The sequence below is a fragment of the Pleurodeles waltl genome, chromosome 5 (assembly GCF_031143425.1).
Source record: "Pleurodeles waltl isolate 20211129_DDA chromosome 5, aPleWal1.hap1.20221129, whole genome shotgun sequence".
NCBI lineage: Eukaryota > Metazoa > Chordata > Amphibia > Caudata > Salamandridae > Pleurodeles > Pleurodeles waltl.
The window spans coordinates 1,122,571,917-1,122,588,796 of record NC_090444.1 but is presented as its reverse complement, the minus strand read 5'-3'; positions in this window follow the sequence as shown (position 1 = coordinate 1,122,588,796).

The window sequence follows — 16,880 nt, the reverse complement described above, 5'->3', positions numbered from 1 at the left end:
TGATTGCACGACTACACACAGAGACGGCCTCCCTCCTTGGCATGTATCCATTTGAACGTGGTTCACTGTAGTTGCATCTATCATCATATACTTCCCTGTCAATGTACCCGTTATGTCGGTGGTAATTCATTTTTTCACACTGGTGACTCTGGCTATTCTAACATCCCCTGGCTGCTGACACCAGTGAGACACCCTGCCACAGGTGAGGATGTCTGTTTCAATGAGGCCTGTGGGAGGATGAGGCATGTAATACAAAGGACATTTGGCCTTCTGAAAGCCAGATTCATGTGTCTCGACCTATATGGAGTTGCCCTCCTCTACTCACCCCAAAAGGTATGGCAGATAGTAGTAGCCTGCTGCATGCTCCAAAATCCAGCCCTGAGAATCCAGATACCATTCCTAGCTGATGATGGTGAGGCAGCTGGACCAGTGGCTGGCAATACTGACATGGCAAGTGATGAGGAGGCAGAAGAGAAAGGTGTAGCTGACTCTAGGACTGAGCTCATCAATCAGTACTTCCAGTGACGTACACATGTGGTGATTTTGGTTTGGCAAGTGTTGAATGTCCACATGAAATGCTGACAATAGTCCTCCAGAGTTAACTCATCAGTGGTGGTGTGATGTTACAATTTCTCAGAACTAACAAGTGTACCGACTGAAGTGTCCTTGATTTTAATCTCCAATGTACAGACCAGTAATGAGCAATGTGCGCTGCATTCTCCTGTAGTTATGTCATTCCACCTACTGACTGTGTTAAGAATAAATGTGCCTCTGATACCTATGGCTTGGGCTTTTATAGTCACTAGCGATAGCTGAATAATTAGAGAATTGAGTTGTAAATGAGAGATGTAAGCTACAGTGCTACACAATGAATATTGTGTGACTGGTGTTGAATAGGTAATCTCTGAGGAACCCTAGTTAGGTGGCAATCTACACTGGGTTGTCCTCTATTTGCTGCATATGTGCTTTGTGTGGATCCATGCCTTCCATCCTGATGGTACTCTCTGTAATTGTCTTTTTGCAGGTTTCCAGGCTGACTATACTCTTATGTAGCTCATGATTGTGGACTGACTGGCGTGTCTTGGAATGTATCTTAAGAAATTTATCTCCTGCTGAGGATGTCTCCCTCTCCTTTCCATTACTCTGCCTGTTGGATGTACATGTGCATAGCCATCTCACATATGGCAATCATGACTTTTGTTGATGCTGTAATGAAGGCACATACAGTAGCTGTGTTCCATTGGTGTTTATTGTGCATAAATTGAAATCGTAACAAACATATATGATACAAACCTTGTCTAAGAGGTGGTGAGTGGGGTCATGGTAGATGAAATCATCAGAGTAGATGGTAAAGCTGTTGGTTTCACAGGTCCAGTGTCCAATTGCCAATTAGAAGATGGAGTTATGTCATTGAACAGTCAACAGGGTGTCTCCATGGCACAAAAGGGAGACAAATAAGGGGAGGGTCACTTCCTGGCAGTGGGTGTGGTCTTGCCACCTGCTCCAGCCAGATGTCTGGATTGATGTACACGCTTGTGGGGGGGTTCATCAACTACAGAGGGAGGGGTGTCTAAGGTCTGTGATTTCCCTGACAGGGCCTCCTTCCGCTGGCTACCGCTGATGTTAATGGGTCTGATGTTATGTTGGTAGAAGAAGGGGCCTGCTGGTGGGTGGAGGAAGCACATAGGGTGGTGTTGATATCCCACAGCACCCCTGCAATGGAGGCCATGGTAGCACTGTGGGCCTGTCACTGCTGCATAACCTCCTAGTGGTATTCCTCTGTGGCCTTTGGTTTTCCCCCAACATGGTCATGATCTGGCCCTTCCTGTCCTGGGATTGTTGGTATGCTCCCAGGACTTGGGAGATGGTAGCCTGGTCAGTAGAGTCTCTTGTGGGCCCCATTCTCTGCTCCACAGCATCCCTCCCATGCTCCCTGTCCCCATGTGTCTCTGCCCCTGGCACGGCGTGCCTACTCCCAGTGTTCGCAGGACCTTCATTGTCTGGGTGTGAGGGGGTCGACTCCGATCCCTGTACTGTGGTGCATACAGTAGTTTGTTCTGTCCTTGGGGCACATGTTTTGGGATGAAGGATATGCTGTGATGTTTAGGCCACATGGTTTGGGTTTTTTTGGGGGGGCAAGGTGAGGCAGGGAGTTGTAGACTGATGGGGTGTCCCAGATGGACCAGGTAGGTCATCAGTGTCCAGACATCTATGTGTGTTTTCCTCATTGGGGCCTTCATCCTGTGGTTGGCTGCAGTCTCTGGTATACTAACCATGGTGGCACTGGCAAGGTTACTTGGATGGAGTGAGAGAGTGAGTTACATATTGAAGATGTGTTTGGTTCCCTCTTTATCATATGCTGGCTTGACTTGATTCCCAGCAATGGCAATGACAGATGCTGCTCAGCATAGCATTGGTGTTAGGTAGTGATGTGTGACATGTGTTTCATACTCGATTTAGGTTGGTGTCATTCAGGTTTAGTACATCTGGCTGTGTAGAAGGGAACTGGTGCAGACTGATAGTTCACATGACTGTTCTGCACTGTTTGTTACTGACTATTCAGCCCTGTTAGTTGTGAGTTGTAAAGGGCTGGACATAGGAGCATGGTGTCCCAGTGGGTGGAGGGTATGGGAGTATGCAAGGTCGATCAGCTGTCGGTCCATGCTGTGCATGTGTATGGAGTCTGCCATGTGACATACCATACCATGGTGGGTGACTTTCTGGGTGGTGGATCCTGATTAGTGGACAATTGGTTAGTCACAGTGCTGCAGCTGTGTTTAGCCTTGTTTGGCATTACATTGTTCCATTTCAATGCTGTCATTGCCATGTTGTGGTCCTCTTTCATAATATCTAGTTAGTATGGCTAGTCCAATAGGCATTCAGGCAAGGGATGTGATCTACTGTGCACATTTCAGGTATTCAGGTAGGTGGGCTTGTGCATTGTGGCAGTCGTAGTGTTAGTTTTAACCCATACTAGGTGTACCTTTGCCAAGGGCTGTGTGGGCATTTGAGCTGCGTGGAGGTGAGGCTTGCAGATAGGGGCATTAGGTGGATAGGTGGGATATGCAGTGAGACAGGCGGTACATTGGGGAGTATTTGGGTGGTGAGGAAGCATGCAGTGCAAGACAGTTGTGTAACATGGAGGCTGTGTGCACTTACCAGAGTCTAGTCCACCAGGTAATCCAGTCAGGCCCTCAGGATGCAGGATGTTCAAGACATTTTCCTCCCAAGATGTGAATTGTGGGGAAGGAGGTAGGGGCCAACCGCCAGTCTTGTGCATGGCAATCAGGTGTCGTGATGGCATGGAATGCACCTTCTGCCTGAGGTCATTCCACCTCTTCCTGACGTCCTCCTGCGTGCGTAGATGGTTGCCTACTGAATTGACCCTGTCAACTATTCTCTGTCATAACTACATTTTCCTGGCAATTGAGATTTGCTGGACATGTGCACCAACCAGTTGTGGCTCTACCCTGATGATTTAATCCACCATGACCCTCGACTCGTCTGTGAACTGTGGGTGCTTTTGTTGCGACATGGTGGTGGTTGTATTGTGAGTGAGAGGGGGGTGTTGTGTGTGTAAGAGTGCAGTGTTTCATGATTAATAGGTGTGAGTGGTGGGTAGTTGGTGATGGAGGCTTGTGGTGTGTGTGTGTGTGCCATTATATGTGTTTTGTGTTGGTAGTGCAGTTATGTTGTGTGTGCTGGGTGGGATGAGTATCCGTGCCTCTTGTGTAATGGTACTGTATGTGTCTATGTGTTTGCTCTCTGTGAATTTGTAAGTCCATTTTGTGGCAAATGATTGTGGGTTGTGTTGGGGTGTGTTATACAGTGCTGTGAGTAGGTGTGTCTGGTGTGTGTATGTGTGTTAGGTGTGGGATATTCAAACTATTCAATGTGGTGTTGTGTTCTGACTCTGGAAGATTCCGAGTGCCGAGGTTCACACCACCAATGGTTTTCCACCATGAAAGAACCACTGTGCTGATTTGTGCTTCGTAATCTGGTGGGTGGAATCGTGTTTGAGTGGCAGCGATGGAACCGCCTCTTTCTCATTTTCCAATGTCCTGACGTTGTCGAATTTGTGGCTGTTTTTTGGCGATTTTCACAGTGTGAGTCGTAATGCGGCAGTCATATTACTGCCAACATGGTGATCTTTCGGTGGCCACCACCATGGCAGTCTTCCAAAAAGACTGCCAAAGTTGTAATGAGGCTCTATTTTAGGGGCCTCTGTGGCACTGCCAGCATTCTGAATGTACCTATCATAAATGCATCAGAAATCACATTATTCCACCCCAGCAGGAGTAGGTTTTTTGCTTGCTCCATCTTTGCCTGAGCAATCTGAGTATCCCTGCCTGCAAAACCATGGGTCGGAAACCAAATGTCTGCTCCCACCTAGCGGGAGCATTTTTAAAGCACCTGTCAGGTGGGAGCAGACATGTCTTTCCTGTCCATAATCTTGTAGGCTTGGCAATGGTGTCCTGTGGGTGGGCTCTTTGTGACACCACAGTGAAGCGAGCCCTGGGTGATGTGGTCACTGTGGGCTTTAGAGGCTTTGAGCTTCATGCCACCCTTCTGTGTAATTATCAGTCACCCTGGTGATGGGGGTCTCCAAGGTATTGGATAGTGATTGGCCCTGGGAGGTGGAACCATGTGCCCCTCTGTTATTATATTTTGACCCCTGAGGATGCACTCCCATCATCTTTGCTTTACACAGTGGACCCTGGGTGCTGTTTTCTTTGCTGCTATCCTATGAGAGTCCTGCGGGATCGCAGAAAAAGTACCATTTTAGTTTATACCTTGGCCCCAGGAAAGATCTTTCTGAGAGATTCCAAATAGCAACTATTTTCAGGATGGGGACAAAGTCCCCAGAGTGCTGTAATGGCTGCCACAACATTTACTCTCATGTTGTCTCCAGTCAAGCAGAGCGCTCGCTTCTGCAGGAGAGAGGAGGCCTATAGGGAGAAAAGCCTACTAGGCCATTCAGAATGCTCTAATTTTTTAAGTTGGGTTCAAGGGACTCTTGGGAATATTTTCCATCCTTCATTTCTTAAAAGACACCAAACAGATTTACAATAACTCACAAAAATCACGATTTTGGCACCAAGATCTAGCTTCCTAGTTGTGTAATTTGGTGTAGTTCCATTCAGCAGTTTTTGCCATAACACTGACTAAAACGTCACAGGAATTTTATGTTTCGAGACCCATCCTTTTTCTGAGCCCACACTTGATAGAGCACCCCATAGCTTTCCACAAAGAACCAAGTCAAAAACGAGAATTTTTTGGGAACGTTTTGTGAAGATTCACAAAATGGCACTAAAATATTTAGCAATAAAAAGGCATTTATATTTTCACAGTGTGAGTATAGGTTGTTTTTAATGCTTGAGAGTTAGTGTATCAATAGTTCAAATGTCATATGATATTTAGAAGGAAACACAGTAGATTCAGAAATATGTGCAAAGGAATTCACATTTTTGTTAACATTCTGCATCAAAGATCACAAGTTTAGTTTTTCTCAAAATAGTATTGGAAAACCTTGTATAAAGACTGTGCTCAAAGTTATTGAGACAAGACTACCTTCAGCCATTCTATAAAAGCTTTTACAACCAACAGTCTGCTTTAAGTCCATACCAGTTTCATGCAATCACATTCTTTGCAACCCATCAACAAAACAGAGACAAAATGTGGCCTTGCCCAAGGATTTGTAGTCAACTGGAAAAATATGAACACATGGTATGCCTTGCCTCATATCAGGTTTTGTATTCTCTCACAGCATACTTTTATTTGTGACCACATTATCATTTATATATCCTTGGTAATGCATAATGGTATTTGCAATTTCATTTATATATATTCACAGTTTAACAAAATGTTTCTTGAATCCTGATAGTGTATCAATAGTTCATATGTCATATGTTCGCATAATATGATAATCAGAAGGGAATAAAATAGCTTTAAACAAATGTGCAAAAAGCTTCACATGCTTTTGTTAACATTTTACATCATGGACCACAAGTGTATTTTTGCTCAAAATAATATTGTAAAATATCATCCAAAGCCTGTGCTCAAGCTTTGTGAGAAAATAATTGCTTCAGTCTAGTCTGCCCTCAGCTGATTTCCGATTTGTCAGCCCCATCACATCCTATTGACCATTTTAAGCATATTATTTAGGCATACAGCTATCTAAAAAGATTATACATTGAAGATTGAAAGTTAGACACAGTACTTTACTTCCTGGAGGTGGACCTCTGACTCGAGGCCAAAAGGTTGGGCCCAGCCCAGCCTTCTCCAGACAATGATGGGTACAGAAGGGCCTGCTCCTAGCCCTGTCTTCATCTGGGCACATGCCCTGGGCATGTGCCGCGCTTGCCCTGTGCTGTAAATGTATCAGTTACATACACTTAGCTGGTGCTGTCAATTCCTGCCTCCGTCTTCTGTCTTGTAGCAGGGCTTTGAGGGTGTTGATGCCCTGGCCCTGACTCGTGGTGCATCCCATGCTGTGGGGTTTATTTGGTGGTTAAATGTGCCCAGCCACTGAGGGGATTCCTACTGTCATCTCCTGGCTTGTTGCAGGGATTTGTGGGTCTTGATGTTCTGACTGTGACTTCTGGTGCATCCCTCGCAGCAGGGTAAATGTGATGGTTACATGCACCCAGCTGGCACGTTTGATTCCTGCCACACGTCCAGGCTTGTAGCAGGGCTTTGTGTAACTTTATATCCTGGCCCTGATGGCTGGTGTGTGTCCTGCACCATTAAGTAAATTTGATGGTTAAATGCATCCATCCAATGTGGTGATTCCTGGCTCCACCTCCTGGCTTGTAGCAGGGCTTGGTGGGCCTTAATGTCCTGGCTCTGACCCCTGGTGCATCTTGTACCATGGGGAAAATGTGATGGGCATATGTGCCCAGCTGGCATGGTTGATTCCTACCTCTGCCTCCTGTCTTTTGAAGCCGGGCTTTGTGTGCTTTCATGCCCTGGCCCTGACTCTGGTGCATCCCAAGCCAAGGGGTTCATTTGGTGGATAAATGCACCCAGCCAGTGAGGGGATTCCTGCTTCCATCTCCTGGATTGTAGCAGGCTTAGTGGGCCTTGATGTCCTGGCCCTGACTCCTGGTGCATCCTGTGCAGTGGGGTAAATGTGATGGTTAAATGTGCCAAGTCTGCACGGTTGATTCCTGTCCCGCATCCTGGCTTGTAACAGGGATTTGTGTGCCTTGATGTCGTTGCCCTGACTCCAGGTGCGTCCCATGCCACAGGGTAAATGTGACCTGTAAATATGACAATCTGCAGTGTTGCGGGCACTACCATCTTGTTCAAGATGAGAGGGATGTTGCAGATGTAACCCTTCCTGTTGCTCAGTTATGTTGTGACCCATGGTGGACTCCAATGAATAGGGTGTGGCAGGTGGGCGCGGTCAGAGTTTGAAGCAAGGAGTAACGGGTGACCCGACTGTTGGGCTACTGCCTGATGCAAACTATGCTGTCTATGTTGTCTAATTTATGCTTCACCACATGGCTTGTGGTGATCGTGCCCCATCCTCCACTGCTGCCCGGTTCACATCAGGCTGCTCTGACTGCTGCAGTGACAGTGCGGGCATATTCAGGACATGAGCCTAACAGAGGGCAGCCCCCAGCCTGGCCTCCATGGAGTAAAGTGCCTGATACAGATGGCCGGAGAGTCACTGCTGGACACGTCCCCTCCCAAGCCTTGACAACAGTGAAAGATACAGTGCCCTCTAATGCCAGAGACGCTTGCTGGTCACACCCCCTTCTGCTCAATAAAACCTCTTAAAGGCACAGTGCTGTGCTACACTGGAGACACCAGTATATTCAATAAAGGGAGTCCTACAAGGTAGCTACACATTAACTTACCATCCAGAGCACCCCTCCAGTGAATTACTGCCCTCAGCACACAAGGGTGTGCCATTAAAGACCTTGCCACACAACTGCCAGAGTGTTAGCCACTGGGTGCACGGCATCTGCACAATGAACTCCATATCCCCAATGGAGCCCTTCATAGTAGAGGCACCCCGCACAAGCTTCCAGGTGGAAAGATTGGGTAGAGAGACTAATGTTCTTCTTTGAAGCCATGAAGATTGAAGATGCACAGAAAAGAGCCATATTAGCCCACTTGGGAGGGAAAGACATACATCGCATATCTAAAATGATAGTAAAGGGAGAGCCGAAGATGCACATAACAATCATTGCAGCCTTAGAAGCACATCTCAAACCTATGGTCAACGTCGACTATGAGATGTTCATATTTAGGCAAGCCCAGCAACATCCCAAAGAGTCCATTGATATGTTCTATATGAGATTAAAAAAACTAGCTATCTCATGTGAGTTCCACAATGAGAACTATGGAATTAGGGACCAGATTATTCAAGGGTGCATCTCATCCAAACTAAGGGAATGCATCCTAGAAGAATCAGGACGCTTCCTCGTAGACATCTTGATGATGCGGAGGATGAAAGACTTGTCAAAAGCGACAGCTTCCCACATGGAGGCTGCACTCCAGAGCCCGGTCAAAGTCGAACAAGCTGCTGCAGTCATGGTAGCTTCCTCCAAATCCAGATTGCAGAAACCAACACCACCACAGAGAACATGTGGGAGATGCAGAGGATTTTTCCATCCCATGTCCAACTGTCCAGCCGAGGGTAAGAAATAGCAGGATGTGGAAAACTCAATCACTTCGTCAAGGTGTGCCACTCGGCGAAGGGAGTACCCACCCATACCACAATGAATACTGCCCTCGAAGATCAGTCCCGTGGCAGTGACATGGATGATGACAAAGAGGAAACACAGAAAGTCCATTTCATTTTCACATCAGCACTGCTACACGGAGGAACAAACGACTGCCCAAATGCAAGGTGTTAGTAGCAGGGTGTCCAGTTGTAGCCATAGTAGACACTGGTGCATCCATCAACATCATGTCACCTGCGACATATGAAACCCTGTAGCAGCTACTATCCCTGACTCCAACACAATCAAAGTGTTCACCTATGGACAAGTCCTACCACTCACCATGAGAGGGAGGTTCCGAGCTCCCATCTGTCATGGGTCACACGGAACGTGTATGTTGCTGAAGAAGGCCAGTACACCCTTCTGGGATGTTACACCCTAGACATCTAGACTTTCACATTTGAGGCCATATTTATACTTTTTGACGCAAAACTGCATCGGTGCAGTTTTGCGTCAAAAATAATACTGCCGGCTAATGCCATTTTGGTGCGCCGTGTGGGCGTCAAATTTATACATTGACGCACGGCGGCGCAAACCACAGGTGTGAGTCATTTTTTTTAAGCACACCGCAGCGTCAAGTCGTAAAGCAAAACGGCGCTAACGCGGCAGAAATGACTGTGGGTCATTTTACGACCCCGCAAACCGGATATGCAGCGTTTTTTTACGCAATAGCGTAAAAATTCCCCACGAACACAGCCATTTCAGCAGAGGAGAGCCAAAATGGAACCCAGATGCCTCTACAGACCCCAGGAAGATGACAACAGACCAGGAAACAGCCAGGAGGACCCACACAATAACCAGGACACTTTTAAGAAGAAAAGAAAGTGTCGCTTTAGTGGAGAGGAACAGGAAATTCTGGTTAAAGATGTGACGGAACACCAGCACCAACTGTTTGTCACCTCAAAATTGCCAATCAGTAGGAGAGAGGCTATATGGCAACAAGTTGTCGACAAGATTAACAGTGTCGCAGAAGTACGCAGAACAGTCATCGAGTACAAGAAACGCTGGCATGACTGCAAGCGCAGGACCAAGGAAAAGATGACCAGGAACAGGAAGGCAGCACTGCAGACTGGAGGTGGGAGTCCAGCACACCAGGAGGCCCTGGACCACATGGAGGAGATGGTAGCAGCCATCATCCCTGAGGAGATCATCACAGGGATTCAAGGACAGGACAGTGCAGACTACCAGGAGTCAACACACATGCAGGGTAAGTCGTGTGGGGAATTAAAATGCACTATGTTGACCGTAAGCAGGGGGGGATACCGACCACAAAATGCAGGGAAGTCATCATATACATGGAGTGGCATGGGTAAAGTGGTATGGGATGGGGGCATGGCCTGCACAGACAGAAGCTAGGGCACACCATTACACTACAGCAACAACAGTCCCATGGGGGCATGCTGCCATGCCAACGATGGAGCAAAGGTGAAGCCACACCAGGAGGGAAGGGCACAACCTCAAACTGACAACCCGGCACACGTCAGCCACCATACCCCCTACATTAACTAGGGCCCTATTAACAACCTCTAGCCATACTGATGACTGGAATGTAACTGCGACAACAGTTGCCACTACCACCTCTGCTCTGTGTGCAGCTCAAGTAGCCAATGTCAGTAACTTCCCCATGGATCATACACACCTAAATTAGTGGGTTGAGGATGACAACTACAGTAATCCCCTGAAACAAGACAAAGGCCCCAGTCCTGTCAAATGTCAATGCCCATAGTTGTCACAAACATCAGCCAATGTCAATAACAATAGGAGCCACACAGCACTAAGGACATGCCTATGCTGCATATGTCAGGGTCCATCCTGTGCCTGGGTCACAATGTAACATCCCAAATGTCATACTGCTCAGACAACAGCATTGAGGGGGAGGACACATGTAACTGGTCACTGAAATACACCTGCAAAGTCAGAGGAGGAAATAGGACACTGATATCAGGGCAATCCAATGTACCACACATTCCCAACATCAGCTGTACACATTACCAATGCCAACATCCATATCGTGCCATAACAATGCTATGCATAGGATTCGCTACATGTCAACTACATTTAAGTGGATGTGAAAGATCAGAGACTGGGGCAGGTCCAGATTGATAAGTGTGCTGCTAGTGCCATCAGAGTACCCACAGCCAGTGAAAGGCCTCACCATGAGAATTGATGTAGACGGAGGCCTGAGTAGGACAAGAAGGTGGCAATTCACTATTTGGCCAGAACAAACACCTAGAGGAGATGATGCCGACAAGTCTAATAACTTACCACAATACATGTGACATGCAGGTGGGCCATAGGCCTGGGAGAATGCCCATCTGAAAGACTGGGGCAATGAACACGAAACAAGATCACAATGTGAATTCATCACAAGGCAGGCATGTCACATCACTAATCCCACAACATACACACACTAATTGTACGCCGTTTCATTGCAGAAGAAGATGGATCTCCTTCAGATATGCCTGTCCCAGAATACCCTGATGACATGGATGACGAGCTGACAAACATTCCCCAGCAGACCATCCAAGAGGTCCTAGGAACCCTCCAGACCCCACCTTCAGACACAAGGAGGAGCACAGAACAAGCAGCCATCACAGAGGACGCACCCACCCCCCCAATTGTAAGACATGCCAGCTCCAATACAGATGAGGACTCAGACGACACAGGCACCAGCTTTGAGAGAACTGTAGTTGCTGTACAGCGGGAGCTGGCCAATGAGGTGCAGGTAGGGATGCAAACTATGGCAGCCAGTCTAGAGGGGCTGCGTTTGTGCATGATGTAATCTGCAGATCAGGCAGCAGCTATGCAAGGGACAACATCTATCTTGCAGGAACCACAAAAAAGCCTGAAGGAAATCAGCACAGCTGTAATACAGATGACCCAACACCTACAACAGCAATCCTGTCAACGCGTGCACGAATGCAACATTGAACCCCTCAGGGCCGACCTGGCTCCCTACCATTGTGATGTGGCTGCTATACTTAAGAATCAGCAGATCCTCCTTGCTGCAGTACTGCCCTTTAGACCTTCACAGGTAGCAGCTACCGGGATGTCTGACTCCACGTCTTCTAACACTGAGGTGTGTGTTGCCCCTTCACAACCTCCACCAACAAAGACAGAGGAGGCAACACACACATCAGAAGAAGAAGACTTGGAACAGATCACATTCACACAGAAAAGTACCTGGAAGCACCAGTCCCTGCCACATGACCAACTATTACCAAGGTCCTGCGTTTTGTAACATGCCAGTCTTACAACAACTCTACTCAATGACTGTTCTGCTAACCACTGTATATCTTGTCAGCCTGCACAGTGATTGTCTCTCTCTTGCTCATTGGCAAATCCTGTCCCTCTGCACTGTCTGACACATCACCCCAGCATGTCAAAAGCATTTCCTTAACCCCTTGTGTAGGATCACAATGTAAGATGTCACTATAATGGACTCACAATCATGGACAATGTACATATAGCACTACAGCACTTTTCAATAAATAGCACTTCACAACAAATCTGTCTCTGGGTAATGTGACACATCAACTGTGCAGTAGAAAACTGAAATGTGCCTACTGTCAAATAATGTAGCTTGTCAATACAACTGTCCTGATATTATGTAGTCAGATAAATCTGCACAGTGGCCAGGATTGCATCATACTGTGCCCTTCCTGAGGGTAATATCTGATGAAGTGAGAAACCATACACCATCATGCTGTGTTGGACAGAATAATGCTTCCTCAAGGGATATCTAAGTCATCAAATAGTGTCAGCAAAATGTTGTCACCATGCAATACTAACACATTTAACAGTGCACACAAATCTAAGCTAATACTACATAAACTGCATGAATGAAGGTGTCTGAGTTTACATCCAAATAGGTAATCATGCTGAACAGTGTCACAAATGATCTATACAGTATGTTTCATGAAGACAATACTACAAGAGTGCTTACGACAACTCATCTTATAAGGGTGTCCTTGAACATCACACTGCAGTCAGACCTAAAACTGTTCCCCCAATACCAAGTCTGGAAGCACCTTTTGTGACTTACAAAACATACTTACAGACAAAAACACGTTGGGATCCATATTAACTGTGATTGGTGGTTGCAACGAATGGTGGAATCTTTGCAAGGTAGCTCTTGGGTATCTGCCAATATTACAGCTCAGTTGGGATTTGTTCACAGCATAGGACACAAATGTAATAGAACAAAATTCATGTACACTAATGCCAAGGCCATGATCAAGTAGCATTTAACACATACTGTAAAGGGTTATCTATATATTTATTAAATGGTAATCACAGAAGAGGAAACTGAGGGAAAAATCTTACCTATCCTAATCTACCCTGACTACTCATTACCCACAACTGTCCCTAACTTACCTAACCTAAACTTACTTATCGCATGTAACGAAACGTTCTAAATATCAACCCCCCACCCCCCTTATGAGACGGGACACATGGAGGACAACACATACTAACCTAAACACATACTATACTATCCTAAACAAATATATACATTTTTTGGGGGGGTTTATTTTATTGAACACAAAAGAAACCCAACATAGCCCATCACCCACCCACCCACACACTTAATAAGTAAAAATAGAAAGAATCAGGACCATCCATCCCCCATCCACTAACACTAACTAAACTAACAGACTATACTAACCTAACACTAAGCCCCCTAAGCCCACTAAGTATGAGAACAAGGAAAGAGGAGGGAGGGGAGGGAATCATGTCCATTGTCTACAAAGTCTAGAGGTTGGCCCTCCGGAGGGTCCACTTTATGGACTTCACACGCCTGTTAATATGGCGAACATCCCGGCTCAGATTACTGATCTTCCTCAACACACGGTCCATCTTACGTTCCATTTCGTGGAATGCTGCAGGGTCAACTGTTGGAGGTGGGGCAGTCTGGGTACCGGTGGAGGAGTTTTGTGGGCATGTAGAGCCAAGGCCAGTGGGCTGTCCTGAAGCTGTTGCAATGCTAGGGCCTGGAACTACAGCAGACATTGGGACAACAGTGGGTGGAACTGGTGAGTGTGCTGGTGGTGGCTGTGGTGGGCAAAGTAGGGCCACCCTTTGGGAAAGCCCTCCATGCTCCGGAGGCCCGTTCATGGCGGTATCGACAGGCCATCCTCCTGAACCCCAACTCTACCAGCAGGATATGTTGATATCTCATTTCCTTGCAACTAGAACTCATTGACCTGGTTGGGTGTCCCTGAGGATGTACATGACAGGCTCGCCTACAAAGGTCACATGACACCTAGTACATCCAAAACCTACGAGATGGGTAAAAACTGGCATTGACTTGCCATCTGAGTTCTGCCAGTTATCAGCTAACAATCATGCTGCATATCCTCCGCCAATACCTGGGCTACAGATGTCAGTGTACGGAATGCAAAACTAAAGCCACATGGTCTGCAAGTTGTAACTGGGCTTGCCAGTTTAGTACCCATGTGCCATACCTGAGTGTGTATAGTAGGTTCCGACCAAACAGTCACTTATTCACAGGTATGTGTAACATACTGGTAGCATCAGTTCTAGGTACCCTATTCAAAAACCCATGCCTGTGTTTGAGGGGGGGTGGAGAAACAATGAACACTTCCAAACAACATGGACACCCAGGAGTGTATAAAAAACTCCACGCGTGTTTGGCTGTACACACACACCACAGGTAAGGTCTATCAACAATTAGGAGTCTGCAAACCCTTGACCAATCATAGCGCCACACATGTCAGGAAATGTACAGCTTTGTACACAACATATACTTCCAGTAAGGCATGACTTACAACGAACACAGAGTTGCAAGAACACCCCTGGCCATGATTTTCATGCATACCTAGGCCATTGCACTCAAGTTCCACATACCTGTAGCACTACATGTGGAAGTACATGCTGCTAGGAAGTTCTACCTACAGTTTAATAAGTACTTTGGTAAATAGGGAAGCAGACGTCTGTTGGAAAGCGATTTGCAGTACCAATCTGGGAGAATGTGGGTCTGACAGGCTGACTAAATCTGAGCTGAGTTCCAGTGCGACTCTTGTTGATACAAGTGTTATCTACATGACTCACCCCAGTACTCATTGTGGGGCCTACAGGAATGACCTACAATCCCTAGATAATACAATCGGATAAGCATTGGCCAACTCAAAACTTTTGAGAAACTGAAATCCCACTCATGGAACAAGACAAATGATTGGGCAGCGCATCACACCTTGTTATGTGTTCAACACACAGGAGTCCATCACACATCACCAGCAAACACAAAACATAACAGACATATCAACACTTACTGGAGTGGTCGGGGTCCTCAAATGTAGCCACCTCTCCCACAGTGTAGGGTGCCGGTCCACCTGTAAGTCATGGAAGGAAGAAATGTGCTCAAAATCTGTGCACTGACCAACAATTTCAAAGACATATACAATGTGTAAGCTGAATAAGGAAATGACAGCCATTCAGACATGATGATACTGCATCTGATATTTCACGGCCAACATGTACATAGCATGGGTCTCCTGTGACAGTTACACACATATCTGCACACATGCAGTGGCCCTAACTATCATGTGGTGGCAAACATGCTCTGTCATTAGTGATCAGAAATAATAATGGAGTGTGATCGTCTCATCATGTGCATCTAAGAGAGACATCCAAAGCCTGGTTACGTGAGGACTGCATTACCAGTCAAACAGCCCACGTGGCCATGACACATTTATTACACATAGGTACAATGTACAGAGGGGCAGGGACTTTTGTAAGCCCTCCAGTTGTTACAGTTTCTTCATTTGATGTGGGCCAGCAATGGTGACTTGCACCAACCATGGAGATGTGAACCCATGTGCATACCTTTGGACTGCCATCCCTAATTGGAATGTGGCACAACTAACTCCAAATACCAGTCTAAGATGTTAGCTGAGGGCACCTTACACCTTTTCACGATGTTTTCAAATCCAGATCTGACATGTATCCAAAAAGATGAAGGACCACAATAATCCCTAACATTCATAGAACTTCCACGAACACTTTCCTTCCACACTCACCAGACTCACATGAGACATATGTCTGGGCCACTTTGCTATCATCAATTGACTTTGAGCCAGCACTCATTTTCTGCATCATGTAGTGTTTCTAAAGTCAGTCTAGCTATTGCGTCAACAAAGTTAGCCAATATTTTAGTACATCTTTACTTCTATGGCAAATGTGACCTATATAGACATGATTGGCTCCTATTTTGTTTGGTTGTTTGACACAAAGGCGGCACCAATTTACTTAACAGAAAGGTATCATGTAAGTTTGCAGAGCACGTGCTTCTTGTCAGCTAGCAATTGTGATCCTTCACATAGTGCATCAATTACCCTGTATGTTTCCCCAGCATTACACACAGTCAGCAACTTAGCTGGCAGATATTGTACAAATCATCTAATGTCACTACAGAGCATTTAATCGTGCACATTTACATGATTAGTACTCACCAACAGGGCCACCAATCAGTATTCCCAAGTGGCCCAGCAGATCTTGCTCCCTGGTGATGAGGTCAGCCCACCGGTGCTTCAGCTGGTGGTCACTCCTCTGGTTGGCATACACGCGCTGCAGGTGATGCAGCACCTTTCCCCACCGGATTCTGCGTGCCTCAGTGTGATACCCCTGTATCACCCTGCCTCGATCATGAGTGGTAGGAAATAGCACACAAGCCATATAAAGCCCCCAACTCCTCCTCACCCATCCTGCCAAGACGTGGCCTACCAGACATCTCGGCAATGAAAAGGGGAATAGGGGATAAAGAAGTAGAAAGGGGAAAAGATGGAAAGTAGAGGTACAAAAATAGAAGAAAAATAAACGTAACCACTAAAAGCGCCCAACTATCCCCAAACTAGCACTACCCACAACAGACTCCCACAAACAACAAAAACACTAGAATACTGGACAAAAGTAAACAAAACACACTAGGACACTATACAACAACAATATTTATTTCACAAAATGACAATTGAGATAGCACACAGGACACAAAAGCACAAAATCACTGGACAACACTCTGAACACAGCCACACCGTCTAGAAGATTCACAGACTGCAAAGTGAAAGTGAAAGTGAAAGTACACCCACTGTACATAATCTGTAAACAGGATATCCTATTACATCACTT